Below are 15,814 nucleotides of genomic sequence, written 5' to 3' on the forward strand. Positions count from 1 at the left end.
GAACAGGCTTGGTCCTCCTCTAGGAGTGAACCCATACAAGATCTAAAATTGCTTTGAGTTACTTTTCTGAAATCTACCTCTGAAACCTGCTTTTTTATCCTTGTCTGTCCCTTATTGAAGGCATTTCACTTTGGCTCTTAATATTTAACTTGACTTGCTCCTCAGATGATTTGTTTTTAGTTCTCCCTTGCTTTTGGGCCTACCTTCAACTTGGAGTTCATTTTTCATTTTCTCCTCAGCCTGGGCCCCCAAACCCAGGACAAGGACTGGCCTGTTCACTCCTCTGTCCACATGCCCAGCTTCTGTTCCTGAGACCCAGCAAGGACGAAAGGCATTTCCTCGACTAGCCCTGTCCTGCCCGCTCTATCCTCCCAGCATGCACCGTGCTCTCTTTGGCTAGGATGATGGCTGCAGCAGCAGGGCCTGGGGCTTTAGTCGACTTCAAGTATAAGACAAGCGATCAGCGTGCTATAGCTGCAAGAAAAGCACATGCTTTTGCATAATTCACGAGTAGAGTATAATAAATACCATGAGAGGAAGTGACTCCATTATACTCTAAATAGATAGATCCAATTCAGGCATCACATTTAAGAATAATACAAATTTAGTTCCTCTACAGAAAGCAAACCAGAATGCAGAAAGATTTTCAGGCCCTATTCTGGAAAATGGATAACCCAGGGGTACATGAGTTCAATATAAGAATACCTGTTATAGAAAAAAGGTGTTAGAAATAGCATAGCTTTCTAAGTAGAGATTAAATTAAGTAAAGATTTTTGCTTAGTATCACAGAAATTTCCTCTCAATAAGAACTATTCAAATGCAAATGGACTGTTTTAATAGATTATAGTCCATCATTTTATATGTATATTTAAAAAACATAATATGTAATCATATATAATTTATAATATATACTTTTATATTTATATCATATTATGTATATGCTATATTTTTTAAGAGTGTTAGGAAAAATTCCTGGATACTAGATATTCTACAGAATATTTATGCACTCTTGAGGGAAATTGGACTACATAACATCTAAGATCCCTTTAGCTTCTGAAATTCCAATCCTGTGAATGTATAAAGCACCCATGTCAGCCTATTTTGTAAATTTATACATGTCTTATTGGTCCTACTATATTGCAAGCTCCTTTTATACAGAGATATTATATCTAATTCACCTTTGCTACCCTTGTAACAGTACATATATATTATACAGACTTGCTCAATAGGCATCTGATGCATAAATGTATGAATGTATGAATGTATGGATGGATGAATGGATGGATGGATGGACGAATGGATGGATGGATGGATAGATGAATGGATGGATGAATGGATGGATGGATAGATGGATAGATAGATGGATAGATGAATAGATGGATCAAACAAAAACCATGTGGACTTCTCTAAGATATTTTATGTGATCTTGGGAAATCCCTCAATTCCTTTCTCCAGTTAATGAAATGAACATTAACTAAGGATCCTACTACCTGCAGTGTTGGAGGAAATAGTAAATGTGTGAATTTAAAGATGCTGGAAACGTAAAACGTTAGGCAAAAACAGTAAAACAGTATTTTGTTAATGATATTTGTTCCTGTCTCAAATCCTTCTATTAAAATTTAATTTTTTTTTTCAAATTGTGGAATTTTGTAGCTGACATTGAAGGCTCAGATGCATTTTTATCTGAGATTAATTTTTTTTACTATGCCATATTCTTTGTAAGAAATCTTTACAGAGCCATAAAATCTTTTTGTGGCATGGGTTAGAATACATTAACTCAACAATATGGCTTTAGTTATACTGCCTAATTTCAATGTGAGAAAAATATCTACTTCACTATTAATTATTAACAGTAGCAGAAGTAGCATAAACACATATTTGTCAGGGCTCAAAGCAAGAAACTATTCCATTTTTTTTCCCCTAGGATTGATGAGTTTGTCCTTGCAGTTCACATCTGTTGGGCTACGTGCTCCAGCCTCAAATCCCACCTGATTTACCATATTCACGAGCTAACACCAGGGTGAGCTCCTGATCAAAGCCAGATCCATCACAGCCAGCCCTTTTCCTCAAAATCTGAGCTTGAGATTAAATACCAGCCTCTCTCCTCATAGCTGTGCCTATTACGTGTTAAATTTGATGCTCACTTTTGCCATGTTTCCCAGTGCATCCCGAATAATTGAGGAAGTCTTCCTGGGTATTCATTGTTTAAATTGCCTTTATAATGTATATGTATATATTATTGGGTCTATGCTGATTATAGTCTTCTGGGGAGCATTTATTAATTGAGATTCTTTGAGTTACAAGTAACATTTTAGGCAGTTTAAGAAAAAATCACAAATTTAGCTTCAGGCTATTGGTGCATCTGATGGAATGCAAGACCACAGAGCTAGATAGTGACGGTATCAGCACTAGCACCCTGCCTGCTGATTAAGCCTGTTGCTTGCACTATTTTCAAAATTCAATTATTCACTTATTAAAATTTTTTCTCACCTCCTGTATATTTTCAGTGATTGTTGGCCCTTTTTATTTTTCAAGTCCACTTCAAGTAGGTTTATGAAGATTGCCCTGGCTGAGGTCATCTCTTTATGAGCCAGAGTGTTTTATTTGCCATCAACAGTGAAAGCGTATTTATCAAACATGCTATCAATCTCAGTAACACAGAATCCCTATTAATGACATATTTCTGATAGGACAGTACAGTCAATATTACCTAAGTTCTTCAAGATTCCAAATTGCTTCCTGAAGTCTTTACAAGAAATGAAACAGAAACTGTAATTAGGTTTTTATTGCTGCTTCTTTCCATTAAAAAGTGTCAGTTTATATTTGCTACATATGAAAGCGTTAACAGAATATTTAATTAGCTCAAATCTAAGGCATTGCATTGCAGAGAATACACAGGCTTTATCAGAAGCTAGATTAGCTCTGTGCCACCAGAGGGCGACCTAACCTAATTATGTGGAAGTGTGAGCCTGGAGGGGTTAAAATCGAGTTAGCCCTGAATGGTTGAGGGGCGGGAAGGGAATTACAAACAAAAACATACACAATGGAAAATTAGAATAAGCACACACAAGCCTACAATTTTCCAAGTCTTCCTAGTCATAGGTCCTTGCTTCCAAAAAACTTGTTTCATTCATTATGGACTGTTTGCTACCTGATATTTTAATGACTTGCCTTGGCTATTTTTAATCCTTGCTATTGCCTCATTGCAGGCGGCGGTCATCATTGAAGTGTTTCCTTAGGTTAAATAATTATGTAGAAAGTAACGCACTGCACTATTTGCAACTCACTGCCGAAGATGGAAAGGAGGCCCTGAGCCACTCCAAACACACAGGGACTCTCATGAGGTATTGTCCCATTACGTCCCTGTTTGCTTCCCCACTGTTATCATGGCAATTGCTCTCATGGTCTAACCCGGATTCCTAGGAGTAGAGTACAAACCACTTTCTCCCCTTGTGTCTTCAGTAGTGATGGGAACAGCTTGTGACACATACGAAAAGTTTTGTTGTATCTTTTCCTTGGACTTTTCTTCTTCCACTGAAATAATGTGCATTCTTTTTAGCTTATTTTCAGACATTATATGTCATTGCTACTTTCCAATTTTCCTGTTATTTTGATGTTCCCTTTTAAAACAATAGAGTTGCTTGTTTTGAAATTATTTTAACTAATAACAAAATTAGTTATTCTGGCTGATTTCATTTTTAGTTTTCCTCTTGTGGTGTCAAGCAGGGGTCCATCTGTGTGCCATTGGTGAAATGGTGGTTTGGTTTTAATTCAGACACATACCAGAGCCAGCCATTCAGTCTGAGTTCATGCTGCCTTCTATTCCTTCAGCAGGAGCACACGAAAGCAGTCTCCACACCTGTCTCCAGACACACAGCCCATCGTTGCCTGAAATCGGTGCTTTGATTCTCAAATGCAGTTACTGGGCAACTCACAGTCCCCTGCATACTGAAGGCCGTTTCCTAGGCAGACCACCGGCATAGCCCAGACTGCAGGAGCCTGTGCGAGGACGAACCTCTGAAGTTAGGTGGCTGCTGTCCTGCGTGGTGTGCACGTTTCTTACAGCATTCATCCCTAAGAATATCTCATGAAGACAATCTTTCCTGGGACACAAGTCAGGCAGCAACTGCAATAGGTGTGGCAAGCTTCCAAGCTATGTGTCACACTGCAACCATGTGGGCATTAAGGAGTGTGTTTTCCTGGCTCCAGACCTGAAAAGTAACTCTGCCCAAGATAACTAGCTGCCCCAGGACTCAGGGCAAACAAACACACATGCTGCCTGGCCAATGCCGCGTCCTTTCTGCTCTAGCGAGAGACGCTCCTGTTAAAACATAAACACAACCTTGTTGGATGGAAGGGGATTGTCGCAAACTCACACACAGCAGGTGGTCAAAATGGAGGCATATTTTCTTTAGTAAATGAATGATTCTTCTCCTCCTATTTTCATTCCTTGGGCTTTGATGAGGATGAAAAAGAAGCAAGACATGATCTGCTTTTTTCCATTCCCATTCTTACCAAGGGCAGTGGCAAATAACTAGTCTCTCTAGAGCTTAGCATATTAAATATTAACGACCAAATAAGAACAGAAAGTCTCTTTCCAGCCCTATGATTCTGCCTCACACAAAAAAGTACTTAACATTTCTTCAGATCTTTTGCTGTGTCAGGCACCCATGCTAAGTACTTGGTATACATTATATCATTTAATTTTCACCACAACCTTTTCAGGTGGTATTACTGTTACTCCCATTTTACAGATAGGGAAGCTGAGGCTGGTGGAGTATAGGAAATTTGCTCAAGTTTTCACAGCTGGTAAGCTATAGAGATGAGGTTTGAGTCAGCATTTGTAACCGTACTCTAGTCAGGACTTAAAGAGTGTACTAGAATAGAGCATGTATACAGGGAGGACACATTGAGTTCTATGTCAACAGTCATAAATCTTCACTGAAGAACTTATGTTGTAAAAATAGGTGTCATATCCTGCCAGTTTCTCTAACTGAAGGAAAATACCAGAATCTGATGGGCTTTGTGGCTCTACGGACCAAAGAAAGGCTCCAAGTTGCAGAGAACAGGTTCCAGCTTGAATGGGGCATGGACCTTTCTCCTACCTCTATCCCTCACCCACTGAACTCACATGGCAGCTGCAATGGCCTGAGGGAGGGTGGGCCTCCCAAACTGCTCAGGTTTTAGCCTTCAAGTGGACATTAATCTTCTTGAGCTGTAAGATAGATGCCCCCTTATTCTAAATGAATACATTTTGCAAAATTGAAGATTAATAAACATAAATCAATTGATACCTACAGAGTATGTATCCGGCATTCAAAATCTTGCTGGGTTCTGTAGAAGATAAAAAAATACATATATACAACATAGCTTCTGGTGTGAATTTAGCTATTAGCAAGAGGGAGAGGACTCTAGGTTCCATGGCCACTCTAAGCTGTTCCCAATTCCTCGGACCAGTCACCCCTAAAGGCACATTCTACTTTTTGTTTCAGCATGACCATAATCAGTGGTCTACAGCAGTGGTTACTCAACAAGCTTTATGCTCTTAGGATTCCTTGGACTCTTAAAAGTTGTTGAGAACCCAAAGAGCTTTTGTTTATGTGGGTTATATCTAATAATATTTACTACCACATTAAAGATTAAAACAGGCCGGGCGCAGTGGCTCACGCCTGTAATCCCAGCACCTTGGGAGGCCGAGGCGGGCGGTGGGGTCACGTTCTGTGGTTTACAGCGTTTGTTTTTCCGCTCTTTGCAATAAATCTTGCTGCTGCTCACTGTTTGGGTCTGCATTATTTTTATGAGCTGTAACACTCACCACGAAGGCCTGCAGCTTCACTCCCGAAGCCAGCGAGACCACGAACCCACCGGAAGGAAGAAACAACTCCAGACTCGCCACCTTTTAGAGCTGTAACACTCACTGTGAAGGTCTGCGGCTTCACCCTTGAAGTCAGCAAGACCATGAACCCACCAGAAGGAATAAACTCCGGACACATCTGAAGAAACAAACTCCGGACACACCATGTGTAAGAACTGTAACCACCGCGAGGGTCCACAACTTCATTCTTGAAGTCGGCGAGACCAAGAACCCAGTGGGAGAAACCAACTGCAGACACATTACCAAGGCCTAATTCAGGCCAAACTAGAGGTGGCCAGCGTGGCATGACTTGAGGGATATCTGGAATTCTACTCTGGGGAAAAAATAGTATCTTTGAAAACACAAATGAGAAAACTCATTTCAAGTGATTCAATTCTTTTAAAATGAAAATATTCCCCCCCCTCCCTATTAGTATAAAGACCACTCTCAGAACTATTGGATATTCCTGCCAGCTGTGTCATTCTGGACTCAACAGAATACACACACACACATGCACACGCCCACGTGACACACACATCGATTTACTGCAGGAAATTATGTAACAGGGAGGCTAGGCACATACAAATCTGTAGGGCCGGCTGTCAAGAAGGGCAAGCTGGAAACTCCTGGGCAGGAGATGGTGTTGCAGCCTTCGGACAAAATACCTGCTTCTGCAGGGAACCCTCAGTTTCAACTAATTAGATTAGGCCCACCCAGATTATCCAGGGCGATCTTCCTTACATTAAATTGACTGTAGATATTAATCACATCTACAAGATGCTTTCACAACAATGCCTGGATTAGTGCTTGGTTGAATAACTGGGGACCATGGCTTAGCCAAGTTGACACATAAAACTGACCAGTGCACTACTTTATTGTAAATTTGTCTACTTTTCCCTTCCTAAAAAGTTTTATAAATTAAAAAAATTCAACACCTAGGAACTGAAAAATGAAAAGAAAAATACAGAGCAGTAAGATAGAGAAAGCTGGTCAAAAGGTGGGGAACAAAAGGAAGATAGACAAAGAAAGCTCAGAAACTGCCACAGAGAGACACGCAAAATTAGAGAGAGGTGAGGACAAGGGACAGGAACACAGAGGAAAGGGGGGACTGTTCCGGAGTTTAACTGCTCTTATCACTAACTTTAAATTAGGAATTCGAGAAATAATCATCATTCGTAACCCTTCATTTTCCTTATTCTTGGTGCTGAATGGAATCGCTGTCTGAGTTTGCCAGGTAGGAAAATATAACTCTTGGAGCTCAAGTGACTTTAAATGAAACTCATTGACTTGAAACCCTGGCTGGAGCTGGCCTCTGCGATACAACTTCCCCATTCCTGCACTCTCTGTTGAGATGGGTTTGGTTCTTGCAAGTTTGCCTAGGGAAAATGTGACCTGTCTCTTCTTTTGGTCAAGGTCTTGGGCTCTGTCGTCAGACCGTGTGGAAGGAATCCTTTAAGATGGTCCCAGTGAACTCCACCTCTTGATATTCATGCCGTTTGTGTTATCTCCTCCCTGTTAGTGTGGGCTGAGGCTAGTGATTTGCTTCTTATGAATAGCATATGGCAGAGTGATGTGATGTCACTTCTGCAATTAGGTTACAGAAGATAGGCTTGCATCTCGCTTTCACCCTCTGTCTGTCTGAATCTTCCCACATACTTGTTCTAGTGAAGCAAGCTGCTATGTTCTAAGTCACCTTATGGAGAGGCCCATGTGATAAGGAACTGAGGGTGGTAAGTGACTTGAGTTCTGTGCCTCAGTTAACTCATTTGTAAAACGTGGACAATAATAATACTACTGATGGCAAAGGGCTATTGTTGGACTAAATGACTTAATACATGTAACCAGAATAGTGCCCAGCACACAGGAAATGTTAACTTACTACTACTACTACTACAGGTACTGGTCTACTATGATCATTTAAAGTTCAGAGAAAGATCACCATCTCCTTCTAGAGAAAAGCACAATGTTACTGCTGCGGAATTAAGAATAAATGCTGCCTCTTAGGGAGTTAGTCTTAAATTTTCAACATCAGCTTCCCAAGCTTCTGCTAGCTTCATGCAATTCTAATCTTGGGATGGCAATGTCCTTGTCCATAGATGGCCCCTGAGAGCCCAGTGCCTTGCTGAGCCCAGAATATTCAAAAAGATTTCCAAAGTATTTGGAAAATATCCTCCACAGGTATCTTTTCCAATTTGTCTTTTTTTTTTTTTTAAATCACTTTGTGATTTTTACCCAAAGATTTTCAGTGCCTGGTCAGGGAGTTACCTACTAAAAAAAGTAGAGAGGACGTCTGGCCTCAGAGACTGGCGAGGAATCACTTAACTGGAATGCTGAGTAGAGACTGCACCTGCCCTGTCAGTGATCTACTCCAGAATCTTGCAGGGCTTTTTCCTCAAGGGATTCTGACTGGGCTGCAGGGAGTGCAGGTGTCTGCAAAAGGGAAAAACCAAACTGAAGGGTCATTATTGGTCATGTCTCTTCCCTTAACTGTACATCAAGGCTAATATTTCACCCTCTCTACTTTTATTTATTTATTTTTTTGAGACGGAGTCTTGCTCTGTCGCCCAGGCTGGAGTGCAGTGGCGCGATCTGGGCTCACTGCAAGCTCTGCCTCCCAGGTTCACGCCATTCTCCTGCCTCAGCCTCCCGAGTAGCTGGGACTATAGGCGCCCGCCACCTCGCCCGGCTAATTTTTTGTATTTTTAGTAGAGACGAGGTTTCACCGTGTTAACCAGGATGGTCTCGATCTCCTGACCTTGTGATCCGCCCGTATCGGCCTCCCAAAGTGCTGGGATTACAGGCGTGAGCCACCGTGACTGGCCCACCCTCTCTACTTTTCTAAGCTGTCTTATTGGGAATGAATGAATGAATGAATGAATGAATGCCTCAGTGATATCTTTAACACACCTGTTATAGTGAAAGGAAGCTTCAGGTAACGAATATATTTGATTTTTTAAAAACCTGCCAAAAGGTAACAGATGGCCGGGCGAGGTGGCTCAAGTCTGTAATCCCAGCACTTTGGGAGGCCGAGACGGGCGGATCACGAGGTCAGGAGATCGAGACCATCCTGGCAAACACGGTGAAACCCCGTCTCTATTAAATACAAAAAAACTAGCCGGGCGAGGTGGCGGGCGCCTGTAGTCCCAGCTACTTGGGAGGCTGAGGCCGGAGAATGGCGTGAACCCGGGAGGCGGAGCTTGCAGCAGTGAGCTGAGATCCGGTCACTGCACTCCAGCCTGGGTGACAGAGCGAGACTCCGTCTCAAAAAAAAAAAAAAAAAAAGGTAACAGATGGAATGTTAAGTAATAGCTAAATAAGCCTTGCAATTTGGCGGAAATGGACCTGAACTCAGATCTCAAGGAATTCTTCTACTTCTAGAGATCCAAGAATGCCATAAATGTACCGTCTGTTGACCAAGGCAGGGAAATCGTCACTCAAGTGGATTTCAATCTATTCTCTTTTGTCCCTTCCCAAACTGCTCTCCATGAGCTTGCAGCAGTTGCTGTGTGGCCTTAGAGGTAGTACCCGTTAGCTGTGTGGATAATGAGGAAGAATAAACAACCTCTGAATACAAGTGCTTTGGATCAATCTGTAGGATCTAATTTGACTATCTCAAATCTAAAGTCATTAAGAGTTTTTTTTTTCTTCTCTGCTTGAACTGGAGGCATTAAAGCACAGTGATTTGGTTTGGCTTTAAAATTAGATAGACTAGGGTTTAAATCCCAGTTTAGCTGACAACCCTTAGGGAGATTTCTTAACCCTGACCCTCAGTCTCCTCATCTGTAAAATGGCAGTAAAAATGCCTATTTCACAGGGTTGTTGATAGCTATTATGATGACTTGAGAGAGAACATTTAAGATGGAAGGGCAGGGCAGGGGTGGAGAGAGGCTGAAAGTTGGATCTACCTCTGGGAGTGATGATTTCTGAAGAATGGCATCGCCACTCAGTAAAGCGCTTTGCGTAGTCCAGTATAACTGAGGGGTTGCGTGAAGCGGCAGTCCGGGCCCCAGGCCTTCCACATGACAACCAGCATCTCAGTCAGGGGAGCTCTCGGGTCCAATCAGTGTATTGTTGCCTCTGTTCTGCCAGTCTGAAAAGAAATCGTGCCATAGGGTTAAGCCTAATCCTATTTCCTCATGGGAGCTGCTTCTGACCACCCCAGCCAGTGGCAGTCTCGCTGGACACTCAACTTCTACTCCACTCCCTGGACACTAAACTTGCATTGCTGCTTACCTTACTGTACTATGTTCTTTTTTTTTTTTTTTTTTTTGTGAGACAGAATCTCACTCTGTTGCCCAGGCTGGAGTGCAGTGGCGAACTTGGCTCACTGCAAGCTCCGCCTCCGAGGTTCACGCCATTCTCCTGCCTCAGCCTCCCGAGTAGCTGGGACTACAGGCGCCCGCCACCACGCCTGGGTAATTTTTTGTATTTTTTTTTTTTAGTAGAGACGGGGTTTCACCATGTTGGCCAGGATGGTCTCAATCTCCTGACCTCTCGATCCACCTGCCTCGGCCTCCCAAAGTGCTGGGATTACAGGCGTGAGCCACCGCGCCTGGCCTTACTGTACTGTGTTCATATTTTGTCTTTGAAACTAAGTTGTAGCTCCTTGAGGGAGAGAGGTAGATTTTTATCTCATTTGAATCACTCCCAGTGATAATATACTCATTATCGGAAGCTTCCTTTCCTTATAACAGGTGTGCTAAAGATACCATTTTTATCTTCTTTGAATCACTCCCAGTATTCACAGATGCTAAGAAGTGTGCTCCCCAACTTGGTCTGCGAATCCCTAAGGTTCTGTAGAGCTGACTCAGGTACCTCACCTACGATGAGATCACTGGGCACCCAGTGCCAAATCCTGGGACCACCATCTACATCTCTCCTGCAGCTTCAGCCAGAATAGCCCGTTTTCATAGGTTTTGCCTCTGGATGTCAGTGGTGATGATGACGACAGCGTATTTGTTGAACACTGGGTTTCCTCCCATTGTTGAGTATTTGGCAGCCCAACTTCCAACCGCCCAAGGGCTTTCTCTGGCAGCTGGAGCCGGCTGAAAGTGCCAGAGAATTAACACCCTGGGAGCAGCCTTCACCCAGTGACTGACCAGAGTTAGCGTCTAAATACCCCAGCTTCCTTGTTTTTCTGAGGGTGACTCTGAAGTGCATGTTCCTCACTGGTTCCCAGAGTTCCCCAGTGAACTGGACTCCTCATGCACAGAGGTAACTGGCTTGATAACTTGCTCCTTACTGGCTTCCTTCCCTTTCCTGTCTCACTTTCTCACTCTTACTGGTACTTTCTGGGATCATCTCCCAAATCAGGGTCTGCTTTTGGAGAAACCAGACAGTAAATCAGTATCTGCTCATTGCCAGTCACTGTTCTAAAAACTTTATAGATGGGCCGGGCGCGGTGGTTCACGCCTGTAATCCCAGCACTTTGGGAGGCTGAGGCGGGTGGATCATGAGGTCAGGAGATCGAGAGCATCCTGGCCAACATGGTAAAACCCTGTCTCTACTAAAATACAAAAAATTAGCTGGGTGTGGTGGTACATGTCTGTAGTCCCAGCTACTTGGGAGGCTGAGGCAGGGGAGTCGTTGGAACCCGGGAGGCGGAGCTTGCAGTGAGCCGAGATCGTACCATGGCACTCCAGCCTGGCCACAGAGTGAGACTGTCTCAAAACAAAAAACAAAAAAAAAAAAAACAACAACAACAACAAGAAAAAAAAAATAAAATAAAAAATAAAAATAAGTAAATAAATAAATTTAAAAACCCCAAAACTTTATAGAGATATTGACTTTTCAATTCTTCAATCATCCTCTTAAATTTGTTTTTAAATTTTGCTTTTCTTTTTTAAATAAGAAAATTGAGACACGGCAAGGTTAGGTATCTTACTCGGGTTCACAAAGCTAAACAGTGCCGGTGCCAGGATTCAAAGCAAAGGGCTCCAAATTGACGAGACTCTGCAATGTGCTGATCCAGGCAGGTACTCTGCCCATTGGACGAGAATCATAGCTTCCTTGCAGAAGTCCTTGGCAAAGCTCATTTCCTCTCATTAACTCCTGAATCCTGTCTTTGTGTTGAAGTGTTTCAGGTCTAGATAACCTTTGTCTGTTGTTTGAAGGCATCTCTTTGTTAGAGGTGTCAGTTCTCTTCTTTTTTCTTTTTCCACACACCAAACTCAGTTGTGGAAGCCAGCACAGGGTCAATGCGGCAGGGAGAAGTGTGTGTCCTGATGTCTTGACTGAGTGACTCATTATTTCTGCTGGTTCCCTTGCCAGTGTCAGTTATTGTTCCTCCAAGGATGGTGGTACCAATAACAGAGATAGAAAGATTGGGAGGAAGGAGAAGCCAGTAGGTCTGGAAAAGGGGAGCTCATGGGGAGGGTCCTTACTTACAGGATAAATTCTGTTTTAGTCATGTTGCATTTGAAGAAATGTGATACACTCAGTTGGAAGTCTCCAACATACAGTTAGAAAAGTAAATCTGTAACTTGGAAGACCTGGCAATAAAGATCTGAGCATAGAGGCTGTGGTGGCTAAAGTCATGAAAGAGGGTAAGATGAGTCTGCAGAAAATGAAGGAGGTTCAAATTTGGAATCTTAGAGAACGTCCATTTCTGATGTCAGAATGAGAAAGAGAGGTCATCAAACGAAATCAAGAAGGAAGAGTCAGAGATGTAGAAGAGTCTGAATAGTGCTAGGACCTGGACCCCAAGGATGGGGAGTAGTTCCAAGAAATAGTAATGAACCAACAGGGCCAAATACTGAAAGGGTTGAGAAGAACAAGAACCACAATTAAAGGGTGCTTAAGGTGTCTCAACGTTTGAGGTCATAGACTATAATGTTGAGGTAGAAACTAAGAAGTGGAAGGATATGAAAATTGTCAAGTGACGTGTAAGTCATTGACAAGGTTTGGCTGTGTCCTCACCTAAATCTCATCTTGAATTGCAGCTCCCACAATCCCCACGTGTCATGGGAGGAACCTGGTGGGAGGTGACTGAATTATGGGGGCAGGTCTTTCCTGCGCTGGTCTCATGATAGTGAATGAGTCTCATGAGATCTGATGGTTTTAAAAATGAGAATTTCCCTGCACAAGCTCTCTCTCTTTGCCTGTTGCCATCCATGTAAGACGTGACTTGCTTCTCCTTGCCTTCTGTTATGATTGTGAGGCCTCCCCAGCCTCCTGGAACTGTAAGTCCATTAAATCTTTTTTTTGTAAATTGCCCAGTCTCAGGTATGTCTTTATCAGCAGTGTGAAAAATGGACTAATACAGTCATGCGATTTAGTAAATTAATATTTTACATTTGTAAAGGGCTATTCTAAAACCACCTTGACATGAGATTCACCAATCCCAAAACCTCCTCAACACAGTGTTTTTACATGTAATAAGTACTTAAGTGAATGAAGTGATTAAGCTCAATCTTAATTTTCTTTTCCTTTTTTTTTTTTTTGTTTGTTGTTGTCTGTTATTATAGTTTCAAAGAATAGTCAATAATCCCTTAGGGAACAAGCACTCTAGGTGGTCACTAGCAAATTCTCACACATGTGTTAGCCATTTTTAAAAGAATTCGACTACAGCAAATTCACTAAACATTATAACTTTATAGAGGACAATATTTGATGATTAAGAAGACACTCCAGGATCTTGCTCTATGTCTGGGTCATTACACTGAATTTAATTATGAAGAAAGCAGGGAAAATAAATACCAGACAAGGAGCCCAGAGATCTGGGCTTTGGTCCCAGTTTTCATCAATTCAGTTCACAGTTCACCTTAGGGGGCCTTAGTTTCATCATCTGCAAGTAAGGTGTTGACTCTATTGGTGATTCCCAAATCAGTGCTGGTCTTGATGAGGTTTTCATCTCCTTTGCAGGAAAAGGAGAGAGTGAGTGATAAAGAGAGAGAGGCAGAGAAAGAAAGAGATTATGCAGTGAGTTATTCACAAAGTCAAATTTATTCTTAATTCTAAGATTTGTCCTTTTTACTGTCTTATGTTAAAAAGTCCTTTCTTTTATACAATGGTAATAGCCATTAATTAGCAGTTTGATTATCAATGTGCTTAAAAGCAACACAAAAATATGGCAACCCCATGATACAGCTGAAAATTGTCTGTAAATTTTTGCTGGTCTATGCACCCATTGAACTTAGACTCTACATTCTCAATTCCAGATTGTATGATAAGGTACAAATGTGGTAGTTTAAGATCTCTGACTTCTGTTTGGACCTCAGATGAGAGCAACAGGAGCCACCCAGCAGCACTGCAGGCCTCCTGAACTCTTAAGAGTCCACAGCATTCTGCCATGCTTGTTGGCGACAACAGCAGCATTCTGACAAGGAATTGCAAAGCAGAGCTCACATCCTAGGACACTGGAGCTCTGAATACTAAGAGAAATTGCGTGTCCTTTAGTGCAGAGAGAACGAAGATTTGCTTTGTTAGATTCATTGGATTATTTTAAAGGAAATTTCACCAACTCAAAGATACTGGAAATGAGATCTGCTCAGAACAGGCTATAGGGACAAGTTGAACCTGGGAGTTGGCCATATAATTAGTACCCTGGAACCAGCATGAAAGTCAATTACCTACATTTTTACCTACTGAAATGTGGGTCTCAGCCTGGTACCTGAAATAAATGACACAAAACTGTGTTCATCTCCTTACCCACTGTGTGCCCACCTATTTCAGCAGGAACTATTAAAACTGCAGCGAATCAGAGCAGATTGTTGCTGGCAGAAGCTTCAATAAATCTGTGCCACTGAATTACAGGAAGACTTAAAATGCAGAAATTAGAAGTCAAAGGCATTGAGTTTAGTGTGAGACTTATCTGATTAAGTGTAGTTTCATAAGCCACTAGATCTCAATCTCAGAAAGCCCAAGGGAAAACCCGAGGGGGGTGGAAGGTGACAATTCCACCTTCCAGAGGAAGTCATAGATTTCAATATGCCATAGCAACAGAATACATCTCTCATTAAAGATGCAAACATAATACAGCTCAGAACAAGCTCCCTAGGAAACAAACAGGGAAAACCAGTGTTGGTGTTCGTCATTAACTTGCAACACATGAGATCTGCCCAGAATGTTTTGCTTATTGGGGCAGGAAATCATTTGCTGAAATCAGAAACATTGTGTCTTTTTTTGTGAGTAAAGGCCTCAAAAAAAAATCGAATGAGAATAGAACTTTAAGAGAGGCAAGAATACAAACAGACCGGAAAGGCAGGCATTGGAAACCAACACAAAGGAGGAGGACAGGGAGAGATCTGCAAGAAATATCTAGGTGTTTTGTGCTGAGCACTTGTACGAGATATTCTGCTAAACATTCTAATCACCCAGTCATTTAATCTTTAAAATACACCCAAAAGTGGGTATTTTCATAAAATGCAAACAGGCTTTGAGAGTTTCAATTATTTGCTCAGAATCATGCAAATGGTAGAGTTTTGCCCAGGACTCAAACTCTTGTGTTGCTAATGTCAAAGCTGTTGCTATACACAATGATTACAGTATAAATGTACTTTTAAACAGAGGCTGACCTGCAGGAAAATGCAAATAAACTACTATAATGCTGGTGGCTTAATCTATTGCTTTAACAACCCTTTCCAACTGGCGACTCCTTGAAGATGAATCAGCTCAATGGATGGAACCTTGCAAGACGATCTGCCTCCTAGGCTTCCGCAAGTGTGCTCAGCGTGCCTCCGTCTCCGCAGTGCCTCAGAGGTTGTCCCAACCCTCCGGAACAAAACCCCTTGAGTGATTTAGTTTCCGGAGCCTTTCACCAGAATGGCATATTAACTTTGGCCTCATAATGTAATCCTCCAATCTTAAAATATCAAAAAGAAAAAGAAGGAGAAGGTGAAAAAGAAGGAGTAGAGGAAGGAGAAAAGAGGAAGAAGAAGAAGGGAGGAGGAGGAAGAAGAGGAGGAGGAGGAGGAGAAGGAGGAGGCGGTGGCAACGACGACATTTCCATGTGTTCAGCTT

The 15,814-nt window shown here is 42.1% G+C and overlaps 1 long non-coding RNA gene across 1 annotated transcript; it reads right to left on the minus strand.

The window, feature by feature from the left end:
• Window positions 1-4,229: 4,229 nt before the first annotated feature.
• On the minus strand, window positions 4,230-14,336 carry LOC126958396 (uncharacterized). The gene is made up of 4 exons (XR_007727176.1): window positions 13,553-14,336; window positions 9,760-9,944; window positions 5,299-8,284; window positions 4,230-4,321 (listed from the first exon to the last, which is right to left on the minus strand). It is a non-coding gene; the product is annotated as an uncharacterized LOC126958396 (long non-coding RNA).
• Window positions 14,337-15,814: the final 1,478 nt, after the last annotated feature.

This window comes from Macaca thibetana, chromosome 7, assembly GCF_024542745.1.
Source record: "Macaca thibetana thibetana isolate TM-01 chromosome 7, ASM2454274v1, whole genome shotgun sequence".
In the NCBI taxonomy this organism is placed as follows: domain Eukaryota; kingdom Metazoa; phylum Chordata; class Mammalia; order Primates; family Cercopithecidae; genus Macaca; species Macaca thibetana.